The sequence below is a fragment of the Pseudophryne corroboree genome, unplaced genomic scaffold (genome assembly GCF_028390025.1).
Source record: "Pseudophryne corroboree isolate aPseCor3 unplaced genomic scaffold, aPseCor3.hap2 scaffold_685, whole genome shotgun sequence".
Classification (NCBI taxonomy): Eukaryota; Metazoa; Chordata; class Amphibia; order Anura; family Myobatrachidae; genus Pseudophryne; species Pseudophryne corroboree.
Window position 1 is genome coordinate 183,979 of NW_026970270.1, and position 22,129 is coordinate 206,107.

The following is a 22,129-nucleotide window of genomic DNA, read 5'->3' on the forward strand; positions in this document are numbered from 1 at the left end:
TCCTTTACTTGACAGAGATGTGCCTGAGCAGCGGCCCTCCCCAGCCCTATCCCAAATCATACTTATTTTGCATAGGAGATACCATGGTCATGAAGATTGTTCTCCCAGGGTTAGGTTCATTCATTGCATTCTGGGTATGCTGACCCCTGTGATTTCCCCAAATGTGGGAAACTCAACTGCATTATTTGTGGTAGTGGGGGACTGTGTTTGTGCTTTCCTCTGGTCAGCTCTGGTAAAAGTCAGATTTCTTTGTCTCAGATCTTCCTCTAGCCTTGTTCTTCTTTCGAGAGTTCCCTTGTGCTGCCTCAGTTGGATCTCCTTCACTTGACAGGGGAGTGCCCGAGCAGCGACCCTCCCCAGCTCTAGCCCAACTCCTACTTACCTGCCAGGTGAGATACTATGATCATGAAGATGCTTCTCCCAGGGCAAGGCTCACCCATTGCACTCTGGGTGTGCTGCCCCTGCGATTTCCCCAAATGTGGGAAACTTGACTGCATAATTTGTGTTTCCCCTGGTCGGCTCTCATATAATTCAGATCTCTTTGTCTCAGGTCGCTCTCCAGCCTAGTTTGCTGTCTGTTTCCACTACTTTTTCTTGAGCCCCTCCCTTCTATACCCTTGTGCACTATCCTGACTTCTCCCGTCTGCTTACTTTGTGCCTTCCAACGCACAATGCAAACTACAGGTAGTGCTGCAGGGCCCACACCCTTTTACTTGCTTTACAGAGCAGCTCTGGAGCTGTTACAGTGCCCAGCTGCTGCAAGAAATCAGCTTGAATGCTCCAGGGGCTGGGGCATAGCCAACATGAGCCCCACACCGAAGGAGGGTGGAGGTGTTTAATGCGAACTAGGGGTCATCCAAGCGCCGCAAAAGGCCGCCATGCCCTGCACACCCCTTTATTCTTTTCATATGCAGACGAGGGTTGAAGCCAACTTTGACCCACTGCTTGGATGACATCACCATATTCAAATCCATCTGCTGCAGGCCTTCCCCTAGGAATGCTTGCACTAGTTGTTGCATTTGGTTTGTTGTTTGGGGGTGCTTCAGTATTAGGCAGCCTTCTGCCCTCCCATGTTCATCTGAAAATATGTGTTCTCCCTGCAGTTGTTGTCCCCAGATGAGAGTTCCCTTGTGCTGCCTCAGTTGAATCTCCTTTACTTGACAGAGATGTGCCTGAGCAGCGGCCCTCCCCAGCCCTATCCCAAATCATACTTATTTTGCATAGGAGATACCATGGTCATGAAGATTGTTCTCCCAGGGTTAGGTTCATTCATTGCATTCTGGGTATGCTGACCCCTGTGATTTCCCCAAATGTGGGAAACTCAACTGCATTATTTGTGGTAGTGGGGGACTGTGTTTGTGCTTTCCTCTGGTCAGCTCTGGTAAAAGTCAGATTTCTTTGTCTCAGATCTTCCTCTAGCCTTGTTCTTCTTTCGAGAGTTCCCTTGTGCTGCCTCAGTTGGATCTCCTTCACTTGACAGGGGGGTGCCCGAGCAGCGCCCCTTCCCAGCTCTAGCCCAACTCCTACTTACCTGCCAGGTGAGATACTATGATCATGAAGATGCTCCTCCCAGGGCAAGGCTCACCCATTGCACTCTGGGTGTGCTGCCCCTGCGATTTCCCCAAATGTGGGAAACTTGACTGCATAATTTGTGTTTCCCCTGGTCGGCTCTCATATAATTCAGATCTCTTTGTCTCAGGTCGCTCTCCAGCCTAGTTTGCTGTCTGTTTCCACTACTTTTTCTTGAGCCCCTCCCTTCTATACCCTTGTGCACTATCCTGACTTCTCCCGTCTGCTTACTTTGTGCCTTCCAACGCACAATGCAAACTACAGGTAGTGCTGCAGGGCCCACACCCTTTTACTTGCTTTACAGAGCAGCTCTGGAGCTGTTACAGTGCCCAGCTGTTGCAAGAAATCAGCTTGAATGCTCCAGGGGCTGGGGCATAGCCAACATGAGCCCCACACCGAAGGAGGGTGGAGGTGTTTAATGCGAACTAGGGGTCATCCAAGCGCCGCAAAAGGCCGCCATGCCCTGCACACCCCTTTATTCTTTTCATATGCAGACGAGGGTTGAAGCCAACTTTGACCCACTGCTTGGATGACATCACCATATTCAAATCCATCTGCTGCAGGCCTTCCCCTAGGAATGCTTGCACTAGTTGTTGCATTTGGTTTGTTGTTTGGGGGTGCTTCAGTATTAGGCAGCCTTCTGCCCTCCCATGTTCATCTGAAAATATGTGTTCTCCCTGCAGTTGTTGTCCCCAGATGAGAGTTCCCTTGTGCTGCCTCAGTTGAATCTCTTTTACTTGACAGAGATGTGCCTGAGCAGCGGCCCTCCCCAGCCCTATCCCAAATCATACTTATTTTGCATAGGAGATACCATGGTCATGAAGATTGTTCTCCCAGGGTTAGGTTCATTCATTGCATTCTGGGTATGCTGACCCCTGTGATTTCCCCAAATGTGGGAAACTCAACTGCATTATTTGTGGTAGTGGGGGACTGTGTTTGTGCTTTCCTCTGGTCATCTCTGGTAAAAGTCAGATTTCTTTGTCTCAGATCTTCCTCTAGCCTTGTTCTTCTTTCGAGAGTTCCCTTGTGCTGCCTCAGTTGGATCTCCTTCACTTGACAGGGGGGTGCCCGAGCAGCGACCCTCCCCAGCTCTAGCCCAACTCCTACTTACCTGCCAGGTGAGATACTATGATCATGAAGATGCTTCTCCCAGGGCAAGGCTCACCCATTGCACTCTGGGTGTGCTGCCCCTGCGATTTCCCCAAATGTGGGAAACTTGACTGCATAATTTGTGTTTCCCCTGGTCGGCTCTCATATAATTCAGATCTCTTTGTCTCAGGTCGCTCTCCAGCCTAGTTTGCTGTCTGTTTCCACTACTTTTTCTTGAGCCCCTCCCTTCTATACCCTTGTGCACTATCCTGACTTCTCCCGTCTGCTTACTTTGTGCCTTCCAACGCACAATGCAAACTACAGGTAGTGCTGCAGGGCCCACACCCTTTTACTTGCTTTACAGAGCAGCTCTGGAGCTGTTACAGTGCCCAGCTGCTGCAAGAAATCAGCTTGAATGCTCCAGGGGCTGGGGCATAGCCAACATGAGCCCCACACCGAAGGAGGGTGGAGGTGTTTAATGCGAACTAGGGGTCATCCAAGCGCCGCAAAAGGCCGCCATGCCCTGCACACCCCTTTATTCTTTTCATATGCAGACGAGGGTTGAAGCCAACTTTGACCCACTGCTTGGATGACATCACCATATTCAAATCCATCTGCTGCAGGCCTTCCCCTAGGAATGCTTGCACTAGTTGTTGCATTTGGTTTGTTGTTTGGGGGTGCTTCAGTATTAGGCAGCCTTCTGCCCTCCCATGTTCATCTGAATATATGTGTTCTCCCTGCAGTTGTTGTCCCCAGATGAGAGTTCCCTTGTGCTGCCTCAGTTGAATCTCCTTTACTTGACAGAGATGTGCCTGAGCAGCGGCCCTCCCCAGCCCTATCCCAAATCATACTTATTTTGCATAGGAGATACCATGGTCATGAAGATTGTTCTCCCAGGGTTAGGTTCATTCATTGCATTCTGGGTATGCTGACCCCTGTGATTTCCCCAAATGTGGGAAACTCAACTGCATTATTTGTGGTAGTGGGGGACTGTGTTTGTGCTTTCCTCTGGTCAGCTCTGGTAAAAGTCAGATTTCTTTGTCTCAGATCTTCCTCTAGCCTTGTTCTTCTTTCGAGAGTTCCCTTGTGCTGCCTCAGTTGGATCTCCTTCACTTGACAGGGGGGTGCCCGAGCAGCGACCCTCCCCAGCTCTAGCCCAACTCCTACTTACCTGCCAGGTGAGATACTATGATCATGAAGATGCTTCTCCCAGGGCAAGGCTCACCCATTGCACTCTGGGTGTGCTGCCCCTGCGATTTCCCCAAATGTGGGAAACTTGACTGCATAATTTGTGTTTCCCCTGGTCGGCTCTCATATAATTCAGATCTCTTTGTCTCAGGTCTCTCTCCAGCCTAGTTTGCTGTCTGTTTCCACTTCTTTTTTCTTGAGCCCCTCCCTTCTATACCCTTGTGCACTATCCTGACTTCTCCCGTCTGCTTACTTTGTGCCTTCCAACGCACAATGCAAACTACAGGTAGTGCTGCAGGGCCCACACCCTTTTACTTGCTTTACAGAGCAGCTCTGGAGCTGTTACAGTGCCCAGCTGCTGCAAGAAATCAGCTTGAATGCTTCAGGGGCTGGGGCATAGCCAACATGAGCCCCACACCGAAGGAGGGTGGAGGTGTTTAATGCGAACTAGGGGTCATCCAAGCGCCGCAAAAGGCCGTCATGCCCTGCACACCCCTTTTTTCTTTTCATATGCAGATGAGGGTTGAAGCCAACTTTGACCCACTGCTTGGATGACATCACCATATGCAAATCCATCTGCTGCAGGCCTTCCCCCAGGAATGCTTGCACTAGTAGTTGCATTTGGTTTGTTGTTTGGGGGTGCTTCAGTTTTAGGCAGCCTTCTGCCCTCCCATGTTCATCTGAAAATATGTGTTCTCCCTGCAGTTGTTGTCCCCAGATGAGAGTTCCCTTGTGCTGCCTCAGTTGAATCTCTTTTACTTGACAGAGATGTGCCTGAGCAGCGGCCCTCCCCAGCCCTATCCCAAATCATACTTATTTTGCATAGGAGATACCATGGTCATGAAGATTGTTCTCCCAGGGTTAGGTTCATTCATTGCATTCTGGGTATGCTGACCCCTGTGATTTCCCCAAATGTGGGAAACTCAACTGCATTATTTGTGGTAGTGGGGTACTGTGTTTGTGCTTTCCTCTGGTCAGCTCTGGTAAAAGTCAGATTTCTTTGTCTCAGATCTTCCTCTAGCCTTGTTCTTCTTTCGAGAGTTCCCTTGTGCTGCCTCAGTTGGATCTCCTTCACTTGACAGGGGGGTGCCCGAGCAGCGACCCTCCCCAGCTCTAGCCCAACTCCTACTTACCTGCCAGGTGAGATACTATGATCATGAAGATGCTTCTCCCAGGGCAAGGCTCACCCATTGCACTCTGGGTGTGCTGCCCCTGCGATTTCCCCAAATGTGGGAAACTTGACTGCATAATTTGTGTTTCCCCTGGTCGGCTCTCATATAATTCAGATCTCTTTGTCTCAGGTCTCTCTCCAGCCTAGTTTGCTGTCTGTTTCCACTTCTTTTTTCTTGAGCCCCTCCCTTCTATACCCTTGTGCACTATCCTGACTTCTCCCGTCTGCTTACTTTGTGCCTTCCAACGCACAATGCAAACTACAGGTAGTGCTGCAGGGCCCACACCCTTTTACTTGCTTTACAGAGCAGCTCTGGAGCTGTTACAGTGCCCAGCTGCTGCAAGAAATCAGCTTGAATGCTTCAGGGGCTGGGGCATAGCCAACATGAGCCCCACACCGAAGGAGGGTGGAGGTGTTTAATGCGAACTAGGGGTCATCCAAGCGCCGCAAAAGGCCGCCATGCCCTGCACACCCCTTTATTCTTTTCATATGCAGACGAGGGTTGAAGCCAACTTTGACCCACTGCTTGGATGACATCACCATATTCAAATCCATCTGCTGCAGGCCTTCCCCCAGGAATGCTTGCACTAGTTGTTGCATTTGGTTTGTTGTTTGGGGGTGCTTCAGTATTAGGCAGCCTTCTGCCCTCCCATGTTCATCTGAAAATATGTGTTCTCCCTGCAGTTGTTGTCCCCAGATGAGAGTTCCCTTGTGCTGCCTCAGTTGAATCTCCTTTACTTGACAGAGATGTGCCTGAGCAGCGGCCCTCCCCAGCCCTATCCCAAATCATACTTATTTTGCATAGGAGATACCATGGTCATGAAGATTGTTCTCCCAGGGTTAGGTTCATTCATTGCATTCTGGGTATGCTGACCCCTGTGATTTCCCCAAATGTGGGAAACTCAACTGCATTATTTGTGGTAGTGGGGGACTGTGTTTGTGCTTTCCTCTGGTCAGCTCGGGTAAAAGTCAGATTTCTTTGTCTCAGATCTTCCTCTAGCCTTGTTCTTCTTTCGAGAGTTCCCTTGTGCTGCCTCAGTTGGATCTCCTTCACTTGACAGGGGGGTGCCCGAGCAGCGACCCTCCCCAGCTCTAGCCCAACTCCTACTTACCTGCCAGGTGAGATACTATGATCATGAAGATGCTTCTCCCAGGGCAAGGCTCACCCATTGCACTCTGGGTGTGCTGCGCCTGCGATTTCCCCAAATGTGGGAAACTTGACTGCATAATTTGTGTTTCCCCTGGTCGGCTCTCATATAATTCAGATCTCTTTGTCTCAGGTCTCTCTCCAGCCTAGTTTGCTGTCTGTTTCCACTTCTTTTTTCTTGAGCCCCTCCTTCTATACCCTTGTGCACTATCCTGACTTCTCCCGTCTGCTTACTTTGTGCCTTCCAACGCACAATGCAAACTACAGGTAGTGCTGCAGGGCCCACACCCTTTTACTTGCTTTACAGAGCAGCTCTGGAGCTGTTACAGTGCCCAGCTGCTGCAAGAAATCAGCTTGAATGCTTCAGGGGCTGGGGCATAGCCAACATGAGCCCCACACCGAAGGAGGGTGGAGGTGTTTAATGCGAACTAGGGGTCATCCAAGCGCCGCAAAAGACCGCCATGCCCTGCACACCCCTTTTTTCTTTTCATATGCAGACGAGGGTTGAAGCCAACTTTGGCCCACTGCTTGGATGACATCACCATATGCAAATCCATCTGCTGCAGGCCTTCCCCCAGGAATGCTTGCACTAGTAGTTGCATTTGGTTTGTTGTTTGGGGGTGCTTCAGTTTTAGGCAGCCTTCTGCCCTCCCATGTTCATCTGAAAATATGTGTTCTCCCTGCAGTTGTTGTCCCCAGATGAGAGTTCCCTTGTGCTGCCTCAGTTGAATCTCCTTTACTTGACAGAGATGTGCCTGAGCAGCGGCCCTCCCCAGCCCTATCCCAAATCATACTTATTTTGCATAGGAGATACCATGGTCATGAAGATTGTTCTCCCAGGGTGAGGTTCATTCATTGCATTCTGGGTATGCTGACCCCTGTGATTTCCCCAAATGTGGGAAACTCGACTGCATTATTTGTGGTAGTGGGGGACTGTGTTTGTGCTTTCCTCTGGTCAGCTCTGGTAAAAGTCAGATTTCTTTGTCTCAGATCTTCCTCTAGCCTTGTTCTTCTTTCGAGAGTTCCCTTGTGCTGCCTCAGTTGGATCTCCTTCACTTGACAGGGGGTGCCCAAGCAGCAATCCTCCACAGCTCTAGCCCAACTCCTACTTACCTGCCAGGTGAGATACTATGATCTTCACTGTTAGGGCAATCAGGATGTGGAATTCCCTGCCAGGGAAGGTGGTAATGGTGGACTCTGTAATTGGATTTAAAAAAGGAATGGATACATTTCTGAATGAAAAAGCTATCCAAGGTTATAATACTTAAAATATCAACATGGTTAATCCGGGGGTAACATGAGTTGTAGTAGTTAACTAGTCATAAAACATTATTCAGCAAGTATGTAGAATCATCACAACTTAAAACAGGTTGAACACGATGGGCAATTTGCCTCTTTTCAACCTCAAAAACTATATTACTATATGTTACTATATTACTATGTTACTGTAGTATACAGAACACCACAATGTAATGAGCAGTGATAGTGAGCACTGATGAGGATACTAGAACTGACACTGAGCAGCAAGATGCAGCACTGGACTATTAGTAATGTACTGTAGTATGCTGAGCACCACAATGCAGCACAAGACAATGAGCAGTGATACTGAGCACTGATGAGGATACTACTGAGAACTGACACTGAGCAGGAGAGACACACTACTAGTATTACTGAGCAGCAATAAGTAACCACTGATACTGAGCACTGATATTGAGATTTCCACTGAGAGAACATAGCCACGTCCTCTCCACTCTCTCTTCAATGCACGAGTAAAAATGGCGGCAACGCGCAGCTCTTTATATGAAATCCGAATCTCGCGAGAATCCGACAGCGGGATGATGACATTTTCCCTTGTTCAGGTTTTCTGAGTCAGGCGGGAACAACCGAGCCTGCCTCGGACCAGTGTAAACCACGTGGAGTTCGTGGGGAATTCGGTTCTCGGAGAACCGAACCCGCTCCTCTCTACCTTATACCCATAAAATTTTTTATTTTCAATCTAAGCCCCTGCAGTTTTCTGTAAGCATCTGCTTCGCTATGATGATCAACAAGTCACAAGGGCAAACACTCAGGGCTTGAGGCGTAGATCTTAGGACCAGCTGCTACAAGCATGGCAGAGGTGTCACTATCACTGGTGACACCCAGAGAGGTGGCGAAGGAGATTGTAATGCAGTGCGCGCAGATAAGCAGCGCAATGGTAAAAAGGAGGCATGGTTTCATAGGTAGGGGCGTGGCCTGGTGGCCTGAATCTACATTTTGTTGCTCCGGGTGTCCCGGGGGTTGGGGGCTGCACCCGGGGACTAGTGTGTGAGCGGTGCTGGCTCCTGCACAGTGACAGGACATGGCCACCCAGCATGACGCCTCCCTTCTTGACCATGCTGTAATTGCAGTCGCACTGCAGTTCAGCGTGATCATAAAAAATGGTGTAGCCTTCTGCTGGTGCAGACTGTATGTGCGCGCAGGAAGCCGCCACCATTTTTGTGATCACAGCGGCTGAATGTGATGTCATACAGCCGCTGTGACCACGCCCCCTGTGTCTCCTCCGTTGCAGACCCCATTTTGAAGCCTTGCCCCCGCACCGCTCCATCCCTGACTTGGAAATGGAGTGTTGCTGACCCACCTATCCCCCCCCCCCCCGCCCCGATTGACAGAAAATGCAGGCACATGCGTATGCTCTTAGCAATTTTTGCAGTTGGATCGCTTATTGTGATTGCAACCCAACCTGAATCAGGCCCTATTACCTATCACAATGCGCTGCGGGCAGTACAAAATTGGTTTAATATGGGAGAAAAACCCCCAGACCTGTGCTCCTTAACTGTACCTGGTGGCTTGTGGAGCGGCTGCCCAGTAATCAGTGTCCACGCCAGTGCGCACACGGTCCACCCCCTACGGCCACGCTCCCCTTCATCAGCGGCCTCGTGATCCGGAAGGGTGGTGTGTGTGTGACTGACCTTAGGAAGAAACCGGAGCCTCCGCTGCAGTGATCCAGCAACCAGGGCACGGGAGTATACAGCGCCGCTGGGAGTGATGAAGCTGCAGTAAAGATGTCTATTAGACCTAGCCTGCTGCAGCCCTTGTAGATTCTCATAAAAAAAGTTCTTATTTTCTTGTCAAAATTAATAGCTAAGAATAGGCTGCCTGAGGCAGGCCCCTGTTAAGTGGCCTGCTACTGAAGGCACCAACTACAAACTGAGCTCCCTGTTCATGGAAGCGGGGTTATAGAGGAGAATGCGCTGAGCATCTTGGGAACAGTCAAAAGCTTTGAGCCGGTTGGTGCCTCAGATCAAGATCCTACTCTACACCCCAATGTGAATCCTTGTGGAGTCCAGTGTACCCCACAGAAGAAATTAATGTGTCACACCCATTGGCAGCAACCTTAGAATAGCTGCTGACGGGCACAATTGAGAAAGGAAGGGGGGGGGGACATTTGAATCCAGCACATAGATGCAATTCAAATATGTAATTTGAACCTTCCTATTTTAAAATATAATAAATGAACCTCACCCTGTGAGAACAATCTTCATGATATAGAGATCTGATATGCAAAATAAGTATGAGTTGGGATAGGGCTGGGGAGGGTGGCTGCTCGGGCAAGCCCCTCGCCCATCAAGTTAAGGAGATTCAACTGAGGAGGCACAAGGGAACTCTCGTCTGGGGACAACAACTGCAGGGAGACCACATCTTTTCAGATGAACATGGGAGGGCGGAAGGCTGCCTAATACTGAAGCACCATCAAATATCAAACCATATGCAATAACTAGTACAAGCATTCCTGGGGGAAGGTCTACAGGAGACGAATTTGCATACGGTGATGTCATCCAAGCAGTGGGCCAAAGTTGGCTGGAACCCTCGTCTGCATATGAAAAGAGAAAAGGGTTATGCAGGGCATGGCGGCCTTTTGCGGCGCTTGGATGACCCCTAGTTCGCATTAAACACCTCCACCCTCCTTCGGTGTGGGGCTCATGTTGGCTATGCCCCAGCCCCTGAAGCATTCAAGCTGATTTCTTGCAGCAGCTGGGCACTGTAACAGCTCCAGAGCTGCTCTGTAAGGCAAATAAAAGGGTGTGGGCCCTGCAGCACTACCTGTAGTTCGCATTGTGCGTTGGAAGGCACAAAGTAAGCAGACGGGAGAAGTCAGGATAGTGCGCAAGGGCATAGAAGGGAGCGGCTCAAGAAAAGAGAAGTGGAAACAGACAGCAAACTAGGCTGGAGAGAGACCTGAGACAAAGAGATCTGAATTATGCGAGAGTCGACCAGGGGAAACACAAATTATGCAGTCAAGTTTCCCACATTTGGGGAAATCGCAGGGGCAGCACACCCAGAGTGCAATGGGTGAGCCTTGCCCTGGGAGAAGCACCTTCAAGATCATAGTATCTCACCTGGCAGGTAAGTAGGAGTTGGGCTAGAGCTGGGGAGGGTCGCTGCTCGGGCACCCCCCTGTCAAGTGAAGGAGATCCAACTGAGGCAGCACAATGGAACTCTCGAAAGAAGAACAAGGCTAGAGGAAGATCTGAGACAAAGAAATCTGACTTTTACCAGAGCTGACCAGCGGAAAACACAAACACAGTCCCCCACTACCACAAATAATGCAGGCGAGTTTCCCACATTTGGGGAAATCACAGGGGTCAGCATACCCAGAATGCAATGAATGAACCTCACCCTGGGTGAACAATTTTCATGACCATGGTGTCTCCTATGCAAAATAAGTATGATTTGGGATAGGGCTGGGGAGGGCCGCTGCTCAGGCACATCTCTGTCAAGTAAAGGAGATTCAACTGAGGCAGCACAAGGGAACTCTCATCTGGGGACAACAACTGCAGGGAGAACACATATTTTCAGATGAACATGGGAGGGCAGAAGGCTGCCTAATACTGAAGCACCCCCAAACAACAAACCAAATGCAACAACTAGTGCAAGCATTCCTGGGGGAAGGCCTGCAGCAGATGGATTTGCATATGGTGATGTTATCCAAGCAGTGGGTCAAAGTTGGCTTCAACCCTCATCTGCATATGAAAAGAGAAAAGGGGCGTGCAGGGCATGGCGGCCTTTTGCGGTGCTTGGATGACCCCTAGTTCGCATTAAACACCCCCACCCTCCTTTGGTGTGGGGCTCATGTTGGCCATGCCCCATCCCATGAAGCATTCAAGCTGATTTCTTGCAGCAGCTGGGCACTGTAACAGCTCCAGAGCTGCTCTGTAAGGCAAGTAAAAGGGTGTGGGCCCTGCAGCACTACCTGTAGTTTGCATTGTGCATTGGAAGGCACAAAGTAAGCAGACGGGAGGAGAAGTCAGGATAGTGCACAAGGGTATAGAAGGGAGGGGCTCAAGAAAATAGAAGTGGAAACAGACAGCAAACTAGGCTGGAGAGAGACCTGAGACAAAGAGATCTGAATTATACGAGAGCCGACCAGAGGAAACACAAATTATGCAGTCAAGTGTCCCACATTTGGGGAAATCGTAGGAGCAGCACACCCAGAGTGCAATGGGTGAGCCTTGCCCTGGGAGAAGCACCGTCCTGATTATAGTATCTCACCTGGGTGTGCTGCCCCTGCGATTTCCCCAAATGTGGGAAACTTGACTGCATAATTTGTGTTTCCCCTGGTCGGCTCTCATATAATTCAGATCTCTTTGTCTCAGGTCTCTTTCCAGCCTAGTTTGCTGTCTGTTTCCACTTCTTTTTTCTTGAGCCCCTCCCTTCTATACCCTTGTGGACTATCCTGACTTCTCCTCCTGTCTGCTTACTTTGTGCCTTCCAATGCACAATGCAAACTACAGGTAGTGCTGCAGGGCCCACACCCTTTTACTTGCCTTACAGAGCAGCTCTGGAGCTGTTACAGTGCCAAGCTGCTGCAAGAAATCAGCTTGAATGCTTCAGGGGCTGGGGCATGGCCAACATGAGCCCCACACCGAAGGAGGGTGGGGGTGTTTAATGCGAACTAAGGGTCATCCAAGCGCCGCAAAAGGCCGCCATGCCCTGCATACCCCTTTTCTCTTTTCATATGCAGATGAGGGTTCCAGCCAACTTTGGCCCACTGCTTGGATGACATCACTGTATGCAAATCCGTCTTCTGCAGACCTTCCCCCAGGAATGCTTGTACTAGTTGTTGCATTTGGTTTGTCGTTTGGGGGTGCTTCAGTATTAGGCAGCCTTCTGCCCTCCCATGTTCATCTGAAAATATGTGTTCTCACTGCAGTTGTTGTCCCCAGATGGGAGTTCCCTTGTGCTGCCTCAGTTGAATCTCCTTTACTCTAAAACTTTTAAAACTTAGCAAAAGTGTTTACTAAATAGCTGCTCGGCAAAGTTGCAATGCCGAGACTCCCCGACCAGCTGCCCAGGATGAACCCACCTTTCTAGTAGAATGGGTCTTCACCTAATTCAGTAACGGCAATCCTGCCGTGGAATGAGCATGCTGAATCTTACCACAGATCCAGCGCATAATGGTCTACATGGAAGCAGGACACCCAATCCTGTTGGGAGCATACAGGACAAACAGAGCCTCTGTTTCCTAATCTGAACCGTTCTGGTGACATAAATTTTCAAAGTTCTGACCACAGCCAGAGACTTTGACTCAACGAAGGTGTCAGTGGCCAAAGGCACCATGTGGAAAGATGAACCACCTTCGGCAGAAATTGTTGACGTGTCCTCAATTCTGCTCTATCTTCATGAAAGATCAAATAAAGGCTCTTGTGATACTGCATGGTTTGTACTGTTTTCCATGTGCTCCCAGATCTTTCAAGAAAGAAGCATGGTCAAGAAAGTTCTGTTTGAAAAGAAACAACATTTACTGTCATTGTTATAGAATTTGGGAGAAAAAACAAGAAGAAATCTGCACTGTTGACGCACTGGACAGAATGAATGAATCATAAAATATAACCTTTATTAAGTATGTATTAAAATTGGATAAATATTAATATTATTATCCCAAACTGCAGTGAAACATAAAGGTTAAAATCACAGAACTAACATACATGTGCATAAGAAGAATAAAGAGATGTGAAAAAAAGGTTTAAAAAGCGTGTCCTTGTGTGATTATTTTTGAAGGCACAACCCTGGCGGGGTTGTTTATATAGATATATATGTTGCTAATAATCACTTTCTAGCGTAATGTTATTAAATAGCTGTTAGTATCTATGTCGTCAGGTACCACTGGGTCGTATCCTATATACTCCTGTGGGAAACTTGACTGCATAATTTGTGTTTCCCCTGGTCGGCTCTCGTATAATTCAGATCTCTTTGTCTCAGGTCTCTCTCCAGCCTAGTTTGCTGTCTGTTTCCACTTCTCTTTTCTTGAGTAGCTGCCTTCTATGCCCTTGTGCACTCTCCTGACTTCTCCTGTCTGCTTACTTTGTGCCTTCCAACGCACAATGCAAACTACAGGTAGTGCTGCAGGGCCCACACCCTTTTACTTGCCTTACAGAGCAGCTCTGGAGCTGTTACAGTGCCCAGCTGCAGCAAGAAATCAGCTTGAATGCTTCAGGGGCTGGGGCATAGCCAACATGAGCCCCACACCGACGGAGGGTGGAGGTGTTTAATGCGAACTAGGGGTCAGCCAAGCGCCGCAAAAGGCCGCCATGCCCTGCATGCCCCTTTTCTCTTTTCATATGCAGACGAGGGTTGAAGCCAACTTTGACCCACTGCTTGGATGACATCACCATATGCAAATCCATCTGCGGCAGGCCTTCCCCCAGGAATGCTTGCACTAGTTGATGCATTTGGTTTGTTGTTTGGGGGTGCTTCAGTATTAGGCAGCCTTCTGCCCTCCCATGTTCATCTGAAAATATGTGTTCTCCCTGCAGTTGTTGTCCCCAGATGAGAGTTCCCTTGTGCTGCCTCAGTTGAATCTCCTTTACTTGACAGAGATGTGCCTGAGCAGCGGCCCTCCCCAGCCCTATCCCAAATCATACTTATTTTGCATAGGAGATACCATGGTCATGAAGATTGTTCTCCCAGGGTTAGGTTCATTCATTGCGTTCTGGGTATGCTGACCTCTGTGATTTCCCCAAATGTGGTAAACTCAACTGCATTATTTGTGGTAGTGGGGGACTGTGTTTGTGCTTTCCTCTGGTCAGCTCTGGTAAAAGTCAGATTTCTTTGTCTCAGATCTTCCTCTAGCCTTGTTCTTCTTTCAAGAGTTCCATTGTGCTGCCTCAGTTGGATCTCCTTCACTTGACAGGGGGGTGCCCGAGCAGCGACCCTCCCCAGCTCTAGCCCAACTCCTACTTACCTGCCAGGTGAGATACTATGATCATGAAGTTGCTTCTCCCAGGGCAAGGCTCACCTATTGCACTCTGGGTGTGCTGCCCCTGCGATTTCCCCAAATGTGGGAAACTTGACTGCATAATTTGTGTTTCCCCTAGTCGGCTCTCATATAATTCAGATCTCTTTGTCTCAGGTCTCTCTCCAGCCTAGTTTGCTGTCTGTTTCCACTTCTTTTTTCTTGAGCCCCTCCCTTCTACACCCTTGTGCACTATCCTGACTTCTCCTCCTGTCTGCTTACTTTGTGCCTTCCGATGCACAATGCAAACTACAGGTAGTGCTGCAGGGCCCACACCCTTTTACTTGCCTTACAGAGCAGCTCTGGAGCTGTTACAGTGCCAAGCTGCTGCAAGAAATCAGCTTGAATGCTTCAGGGGCTGGGGCATAGCCAACATGAGCCCCACACCGACGGAGGGTGGAGGTGTTTAATGCGAACTAAGGGTCATCCAAGCGCCGCAAAAGGCCGCCATGCCCTGCATACCCCTTTTCTCTTTTCATATGCAGATGAGGGTTCCAGCCAACTTTGGCCCACTGCTTGGATGACATCACCGTATGCAAATCCGTCTTCTGCAGACCTTTTCCCAGGAATGCTTGTACTAGTTGTTGCATTTGGTTTGTTGTTTGGGGGTGCTTCAGTATTAGGCAGCCTTCTGCTCTCCCATGTTCATCTGAAAATATGTGTTCTCCCTGCAGTTGTTGTCCCCAGATGAGAGTTCCCTTGTGCTGCCTCAGTTGAATCTCCTTTACTTGACAGAGATGTGCCTGAGCAGCGGCCCTCCCCAGCCCTATCCCAAATCATACTTAGTTTGCATAGGAGATACCATGGTCATAAAGATTGTTCTCCCAGGGTGAGGTTCATTCATTGCATTCTGGGTATGCTGACCCCTGTGATTTCCCCAAATGTGGGAAACTCGACTGCATTATTTGTGGTAGTGGGGGACTGTGTTTGTGCTTTCCTCTGGTCAGCTCTGGTAAAAGTCAGATTTCTTTGTCTCAGATCTTCCTCTAGCCTTGTTCTTTTTTTGAGAGTTTCCTTGTGCTGCCTCAGTTGGATCTCCTTCACTTGACAGGGGGGTGCCCGAACAGCGACCCTCCCCAGCTCTAGCCCAACTCCTACTTACCTGCCAGGTGAGATACTATGATCAGGAAGGTGCTTCTCCCAGGGCAATGCACTCTGGGTGTGCTGCTCCTACGATTTCCCCAAATGTGGGACACTTGATTACATAATTTGTGTTTCCTCTGGTCGGCTCTCGTATAATTCAGATCTCTTTGTCTCAGGTCTCTCTCCAGCCTAGTTTGCTATCTGTTTCCACTTCTCTTTTCTTGAGCCGCTCCCTTCTATGCCCTTGTGCACTATCCTGACTTCTCCCGTCTGCTTACTTTGTGCCTTCCAACGCACAATGCAAACTACAGGTAGTGCTGCAGGGCCCACACCCTTTTACTTGCTTTACAGAGCAGCTCGGGAGCTGTTACAGTGCCCAGCTGCTGCAAGAAATCAGCTTGAATGCTTCAGGGGCTGGGGCATAGCCAACATGAGCCCCACACCGAAGGAAGGTGGAGGTGTTTAATGCAAACTAGGGGTCATCCAAGCGCCGCAAAAGGCCGCCATGCCCTGCACACCCCATTTTTATTTTCATATGCAGACGAGGGTTGAAGCCAACTTTGACCCACTGCTTGGATGACATCACCATATGCAAATCCATCTGCTGCAGGCCTTCCCCCAGGAATGCTTGCACTAGTAGTTGCATTTGGTTTGTTGTTTGGGGGTGCTTCAGTATTAGGCAGCCTTCTGCCCTCCCATGTTCATCTGAAAGTATGTGTTCTCCCTGCAGTTGTTGTCCCCAGATGAGAGTTCCCTTGTGTTGCCTCAGTTGAATCTCCTTTACTTGACAGAGATGTGCCTGAGCAGCGGCCCTCCCCAGCCCTATCCCAAATCATACTTATTTTGCATAGGCGATACCATGGTCATGAAGATTGTTCTCCCAGGGTGAGGTTCATTCATTGCACTCTGGGTATGCTGACCCCTGTGATTTCCCCAAATGTGGGAAACTCGACTGCATTATTTTTGGTAGTGGGGGACTGTGTTTGTGCTTTCCTCTGGTCAGCTCTGGTAAAAGTCAGATTTCTTTGTCTCAGATCTTCCTCTAGCCTTGTTCTTCTTTCGAGAGTTCCCTTGTGCTGCCTCAGTTGGATCTCCTTCACTTGACAGGGGGTGCCCGAGCAGCAATCCTCCACAGCTCTAGCCCAACTCCTACTTACCTGCCAGGTGAGATACTATGATCTTCACTGTTAGGGCAATCAGGATGTGGAATTCCCTGCCAGGGAAGGTGGTAATGGTGGACTCTGTAATTGGATTTAAAAAAGGAATGGATACATTTCTGAATGAAAAAGCTATCCAAGGTTATAATACTTAAAATATCAACATGGTTAATCCGGGGGTAACATGAGTTATAGTAGCTAACTAGTCATAAAACATTATTCAGCAAGTATGTAGAATCATCACAACTTAAAACAGGTTGAACAACGATGGGCAATTTGCCTCTATTCAACCTCAAAAACTATGTTACTATATGTTACTATATTACTATGTTACTGTAGTATACAGAACACCACAATGTAATGAGCAGTGATAGTGAGCACTGATGAGGATACTAGAACTGACACTGAGCAGCAAGATGCAGCACTGGACTATTAGTAATGTACTGTAGTATGCTGAGCACCACAATGCAGCACAAGACAATGAGCAGTGATACTGAGCACTGATGAGGATACTACTGAGAACTGACACTGAGCAGGAGAGACACACTACTAGTATTACTGAGCAGCAATAAGTAACCACTGATACTGAGCACTGATATTGAGATTTCCACTGAGAGAACATAGCCACGTCCATTCCGCTCTCTCTTCAATGCACGAGTAAAAATGGCGGCAACGCGCAGCTCTTTATATGGAATCCGAATCTCGCGAGAATCCGACAGCGGGATGATGACATTTTCCCTTGTTCAGGTTTTCCGAGTCAGGCGGGAACAACCGAGCCTGCCTCGGACCAGTGTAAACCACGTGGAGTTCGTGGGGAATTCGGTTCTCGGAGAACCGAACCCGCTCCTCTCTACCTTATACCCATCAATTTTTTTATTTTCAATCTAAGCCCCTGCAGTTTTCTGTAAGCATCTGCTTCGCTATGATGATCAACAAGTCACAAGGGCAAACACTCAGGGCTTGAGGCGTAGATCTTAGGACCAGCTGCTACAAGCATGGCAGAGGTGTCACTATTACTGGTGACACCCAGAGAGGTGGCGAGGGAGATTGTAATGCAGTGCGCGCAGATAAGCAGCGCAATGGTAAAAAGGAGGCATGGTTTCATAGGTAGGGGCGTGGCCTGGTGGCCTGAATCTACATTTTGTTGCTCCGGGTGTCCCGGGGGTTGGGGGCTGCACCCAGGGACTAGTGTGTGAGCGGTGCTGGCTCCTGCACAGTGAAAAGGCATGGCCACCCAGCATGACGCCTCCCTTCTTGACCATGCTGTAATTGCAGTCGCACTGCAGTTCAGCGTGATCATAAAAAATGGTGTAGCCTCCTGCTGGTGCAGACTGTATGTGCGCGCAGGAAGCCGCCACCATTTTTGTGATCACAGCGGCTGAATGTGATGTCATACAGCCGCTGTGACCACGCCCCCTGTGTCTCCTCCGTTGCAGACCCCATTTTGAAGCCTTGCACCCGCACCGCTCCATCCCTGACTTGGAAATGGAGTGTTGCTGACCCACCTATCCCCCCCCCCCGCCCCGATTGACAGAAAATGCAGGCACATGCGTATGCTCTTAGCAATTTTTGCAGTTGGATCGCTTATTGTGATTGCAATCCAACCTGAATCAGGCCCTATTACCTATCACAATGCGCTGCGGGCAGTACAAAATTGGGTTAATATAGGAGAAAAACCCCCAGACCTGTGCTCCTTAACTGTAGCTGGTGGCTCGTGGAGCGGCTGCCCAGTAATCAGTGTCCACGCCAGTGCGCACACGGTCCGCCCCCTACGGCCATGCTCCCCTTCATCAGCGGCCTCGTGATCCGGAAGGGTGGTGTGTGTGTGACTGACCTTAGGATGAAACCGGAGCCTCCGCTGCAGTGACCCAGCAACCGGGGCACGGGAGTATACAGCGCCGCTGGGAGTGATGAAGCTGCAGTAAAGATGTCTATTAGACCTAGCCTGCTGCAGCCCTTGTAGATTCTCATAAAACAAGTTCTTCTTTTCTTGTAAAAATTTATTGCTAAGGATAGGCTGCCTGAGGCAGGCCCCAGCTAAGTGGCCTGCTACTGAAGGCACCAACTACAAACTGAGCTCCCTGTTCATGGAAGCGGGGTTATAGAGGAGAATGCACTGAGCATCTTGGGAACAGTCAAAAGCTTTGAGCCGGTTGGTGCCTCAGATCAAGATCCTACTCTACACCCCAATGTGAATCCTCGTGGAGTCCAGTGTACCCCACAGAAGAAATAAATGTGTCACACCCATTGGCAGCAACCTTAGAATAGCTGCTGACGGGCACAATTGAGAATGGAAGGGGGGGGGGGACATTTGAATCCAGCACATAAATGCAATTCAAATATGTAATTTGTACCTTCCTATTTTAAAATATAATGGATGAACCTCACCCTGTGAGAACAATCTTCATGATCAAGAAATCTCATATGCAAAATAAGTATGAGTCGGGATAGGGCTGGGGAGGGTGTCTGCTCTGGCAGCCCCTCCCCCGTCAAGTTAAGGAGATTCAACTGAGGAAGCACAAGGGAACTCTCGTCTTGGGACAACAACTGCAGGGAGACCACATCTTTTCAGATGAACATGGGAGGGCGGAAGGCTGCCTAATACTGAAGCACCATCAAATATCAAACCATATGCAACATCTAGTACAAGCATTCCTGGGGGAAGGTCTGCAGCAGACGGATTTGCATACAGTGATGTTATCCAAGCAGTGGGCCAAAGTTGGCTGGAACCCTCATCTGCATATGAAAAGAGAAAAGGGGTGTGCAGGGCATGGCGGCCTTTTGCAGTGCTTGGATGACCCCTAGTTCTCATTAAACACCCCCACCCTCCTTTGGTGTGGGGCTCATGTTGGCCATGCCCCATCCCCTGAAGCATTCAAGCTGATTTCTTGCAGCAGCTGGGCACTGTAACAGCTCCAGAGCTATTCTGTAAGGCAAGTAAAAGGGTGTGGGCCCTACAGCACCACCTGTAGTTCGCATTGTGCGTTGGAAGGCACAAAGTAAGCAGACGGGAGGAGAAGTCAGGATAGTGCGCAAGGGCATCCTTTTCTCTTAGTCCGTAGAGGATGCTGGGGTCACATTAAGAACCATGGGGTATAGACGGGATCCGCAAGAGACATGGGCACTTTAAGACTATCAAAGGGTGTGAACTGGCTCCTCCCTCTATGCCCCTCCTCCAGACTCCAGTTATAGGAACTGTGCCCAGGGAGACGGACATTTCGAGGAAAGGATTTATTGTTAAACTAAGGTGAGCATCTTACCAGCTCACACCTTAAGCATGCCGCAGAACGTGGCATTCAACAGAGCACAAGCCAACGGCATGAACAATAGGTATTAAAATCCTATTTTCTCATACGACCTAGAGGATGCTGGGGTCACATTAAGAACCATGGGGTTATACCAAAGCTCTTGAACGGGTGGAAGAGTGCGTACGACTCTGCAGCACCGAATGACCCAACTTGAGGTTATCATCGGCCAAGGTATCAAACTTGTAAAACTTAGCAAAAGTGTTTACTAAATAGCTGCTCGGCAAAGTTGCAATGCCGAGACTCCCCGACCAGCTGCCCAGGATGAACCCACCTTTCTAGTAGAATGGGTCTTCACCTAATTCAGTAACGGCAATCCTGCCGTGGAATGAGCATGCTGAATCTTACCACAGATCCAGCGCATAATGGTCTGCATGGAAGCAGGACACCCAATCCTGTTGGGAGCATACAGGACAAACAGAGCCTCTGTTTTCCTAATCTGAACCGTTCTGGTGACATAAATTTTCAAAGTTCTGACCACAGCCAGAGACTTTGACTCAACGAAGGTGTCAGTGGCCAAAGGCACCATGTGGAAAGATGAACCACCTTCGGCAGAAATTGTTGACGTGTCCTCAATTCTGCTCTATCTTCATGAAAGATCAAATAAAGGCTCTTGTGATACTGCATGGTTTGTACTGTTTTCCATGTGCTCCCAGATCTTTCAAGCAAGTAGCATGGTCAAGAAAGTTCTGTTTGAAAAGAAACAAACATTTACTGTCATTGTTATGCAAATAAACTTGCATTAAAGCTAACAAGAAAGCACACTCGTTCTGTCTTTAAACTGATAAAAGAAACCCCAATAATATGGGCATACCTCCCAACTTTGTCGGCTCGCATAGAGGGACACACGCGTGGCGAAGTCGCGCGCGCTCCCCAAAAGGGCGTGGCCTAAGTAAAAGGGGTGTGGCTTCGCGGGAGGACCCGCGATCGCGAGTCACGCCCCCGTTTTCGGCACTGAGGGGGCATGCCCAGCGCTCTGTGAGCCGCTGGCATGCCACCTCTCCCTCTGACTTCAGTGAATAGACGCTGTGCGCATGCGCACAGCGTCTATTCACCGCTGCTCTGCTAAGCAGGGCAGCGACAGACAGAGCCTCCCAATTGTCCTCCCCACTGCGGGACACTGCGGCCCGCAGGTGGGACAGCGGGACAGTCCCCAAAAAACGGGACTGTTCCGCGAAAATCGGGACAGTTGGGAGGTATGATATGGGGCATGCAAAAATTGAGATAAAACTCAGTTTTGCTCCTCTCCACGGAAATCTTTAATAAAAGGCGAAATATTTGTTAGTTCTGAAGAGAAACCAGAGCATGACCAAGATTCCACCTGTCGCCTGAGTGCCATGCCAGCAGTTCTCATTCAGCCAGGGCCGGCGCTACCACTAGGCAGCTTTAGGCAGCTGCCTATGGGCGGCGACCACTGGAGGGCGGCACTGCTTAGTGAACGAAAGTGAAAGAGAACACTTTTTTATCATGTGCCTCAGCAGAAACAGAGGAGCTGCTCGTGTGCGCCCACCACGTCTGTCTGACTCTGCCTTCAAAAGTGAGTTGACTGACTGTGTGCCTACTTCTGCAACCCTGCCGTGCCGCCGCCCCCCCACCTCTGCGATCATAACACATTCCACTATGTTATGTGGGCTATGTGCAGCCTGCTGCCGCCTGTGCTCCTGAGTCCGGGGTCCCACAGTATCAGCCTATCACTGACTACCCGCCGCTCCCCCACGCGATGGTCTCCCGCGTCCCCCCCCATCACCCCTGCATTTGGGCACAGGGCACATGAAGGAGAGTCACCCGCTGGCCTGGTCCGCTCCGCATCACTGACTACCCGCCGCTCCCCCACGCGATGGTCTCCCGCGCCGCGTCCCCCCCCCCCATCACCCCTGCATTTGGGCACAGGGCACATGAAGGAGAGTCACCCGCTGGCCTGGTCCGCACTGCTGCCGCATCGGGCGCCGCCTCTCCCTAGAATCCAGTGCAAATTGTTATCCGCGCTACCCCCCCAATCCCGCGACCGGCTCCCGCATCAGTACCTGCTGCTGCCTCTTTTTGTGACAAGCGCCCCCACAGCTATTAGGCTCCCGCTGCACCCCCCCCCTCCCCTCCTGTTAGCTTTAATGTAAGTTTATTTGCATAACAATGACAGTAAATGTTTGT

The 22,129-nt window shown here is 49.7% G+C and overlaps 14 non-coding genes and 7 pseudogenes across 14 annotated transcripts; 17 read left to right on the forward strand and 4 right to left on the reverse strand.

Annotated features, from left to right (window-relative positions):
* The first annotated feature begins 58 nt into the window (after positions 1 to 58).
* On the forward strand, positions 59 to 222 carry LOC135037806 (U1 spliceosomal RNA). Its single transcript, XR_010232286.1, has one exon. It is a non-coding gene; the product is annotated as a U1 spliceosomal RNA (small nuclear RNA).
* A 152-nt stretch (positions 223 to 374) lies between these two features.
* Positions 375 to 516, forward strand: LOC135037791 (U1 spliceosomal RNA; annotated as a pseudogene).
* Positions 517 to 1,207: 691 nt separating this feature from the next.
* Positions 1,208 to 1,371, forward strand: LOC135037818 (U1 spliceosomal RNA). Its single transcript, XR_010232296.1, has one exon. It is a non-coding gene; the product is annotated as a U1 spliceosomal RNA (small nuclear RNA).
* Positions 1,372 to 1,523: 152 nt separating this feature from the next.
* On the forward strand, positions 1,524 to 1,665 carry LOC135037833 (U1 spliceosomal RNA; annotated as a pseudogene).
* Positions 1,666 to 2,356: 691 nt separating this feature from the next.
* On the forward strand, positions 2,357 to 2,520 carry LOC135037831 (U1 spliceosomal RNA). The gene has a single exon (XR_010232304.1). It is a non-coding gene; the product is annotated as a U1 spliceosomal RNA (small nuclear RNA).
* A 152-nt stretch (positions 2,521 to 2,672) lies between these two features.
* Positions 2,673 to 2,814, forward strand: LOC135037792 (U1 spliceosomal RNA; annotated as a pseudogene).
* Positions 2,815 to 3,505: 691 nt separating this feature from the next.
* LOC135037843 (U1 spliceosomal RNA) lies at positions 3,506 to 3,669 on the forward strand. The gene has a single exon (XR_010232310.1). It is a non-coding gene; the product is annotated as a U1 spliceosomal RNA (small nuclear RNA).
* Positions 3,670 to 3,821: 152 nt separating this feature from the next.
* On the forward strand, positions 3,822 to 3,963 carry LOC135037793 (U1 spliceosomal RNA; annotated as a pseudogene).
* A 692-nt stretch (positions 3,964 to 4,655) lies between these two features.
* On the forward strand, positions 4,656 to 4,819 carry LOC135037930 (U1 spliceosomal RNA). Its single transcript, XR_010232391.1, has one exon. It is a non-coding gene; the product is annotated as a U1 spliceosomal RNA (small nuclear RNA).
* Positions 4,820 to 4,971: 152 nt separating this feature from the next.
* On the forward strand, positions 4,972 to 5,113 carry LOC135037795 (U1 spliceosomal RNA; annotated as a pseudogene).
* A 692-nt stretch (positions 5,114 to 5,805) lies between these two features.
* LOC135037855 (U1 spliceosomal RNA) lies at positions 5,806 to 5,969 on the forward strand. The gene has a single exon (XR_010232319.1). It is a non-coding gene; the product is annotated as a U1 spliceosomal RNA (small nuclear RNA).
* Positions 5,970 to 6,121: 152 nt separating this feature from the next.
* On the forward strand, positions 6,122 to 6,263 carry LOC135037834 (U1 spliceosomal RNA; annotated as a pseudogene).
* A 691-nt stretch (positions 6,264 to 6,954) lies between these two features.
* Positions 6,955 to 7,118, forward strand: LOC135037739 (U1 spliceosomal RNA). The gene has a single exon (XR_010232227.1). It is a non-coding gene; the product is annotated as a U1 spliceosomal RNA (small nuclear RNA).
* A 3,274-nt stretch (positions 7,119 to 10,392) lies between these two features.
* Positions 10,393 to 10,555, reverse strand: LOC135037785 (U1 spliceosomal RNA). Its single transcript, XR_010232273.1, has one exon. It is a non-coding gene; the product is annotated as a U1 spliceosomal RNA (small nuclear RNA).
* A 152-nt stretch (positions 10,556 to 10,707) lies between these two features.
* On the reverse strand, positions 10,708 to 10,871 carry LOC135037751 (U1 spliceosomal RNA). Its single transcript, XR_010232239.1, has one exon. It is a non-coding gene; the product is annotated as a U1 spliceosomal RNA (small nuclear RNA).
* Positions 10,872 to 11,545: 674 nt separating this feature from the next.
* On the reverse strand, positions 11,546 to 11,701 carry LOC135037865 (U1 spliceosomal RNA). Its single transcript, XR_010232329.1, has one exon. It is a non-coding gene; the product is annotated as a U1 spliceosomal RNA (small nuclear RNA).
* A 2,360-nt stretch (positions 11,702 to 14,061) lies between these two features.
* LOC135037733 (U1 spliceosomal RNA) lies at positions 14,062 to 14,225 on the forward strand. The gene has a single exon (XR_010232221.1). It is a non-coding gene; the product is annotated as a U1 spliceosomal RNA (small nuclear RNA).
* Positions 14,226 to 14,377: 152 nt separating this feature from the next.
* On the forward strand, positions 14,378 to 14,512 carry LOC135037853 (U1 spliceosomal RNA; annotated as a pseudogene).
* Positions 14,513 to 15,214: 702 nt separating this feature from the next.
* On the forward strand, positions 15,215 to 15,378 carry LOC135037918 (U1 spliceosomal RNA). The gene has a single exon (XR_010232379.1). It is a non-coding gene; the product is annotated as a U1 spliceosomal RNA (small nuclear RNA).
* Positions 15,379 to 16,353: 975 nt separating this feature from the next.
* Positions 16,354 to 16,517, forward strand: LOC135037902 (U1 spliceosomal RNA). Its single transcript, XR_010232365.1, has one exon. It is a non-coding gene; the product is annotated as a U1 spliceosomal RNA (small nuclear RNA).
* Positions 16,518 to 21,175: 4,658 nt separating this feature from the next.
* LOC135037894 (U5 spliceosomal RNA) lies at positions 21,176 to 21,288 on the reverse strand. The gene has a single exon (XR_010232357.1). It is a non-coding gene; the product is annotated as a U5 spliceosomal RNA (small nuclear RNA).
* Between the last annotated feature and the right edge of the window lie 841 nt (positions 21,289 to 22,129).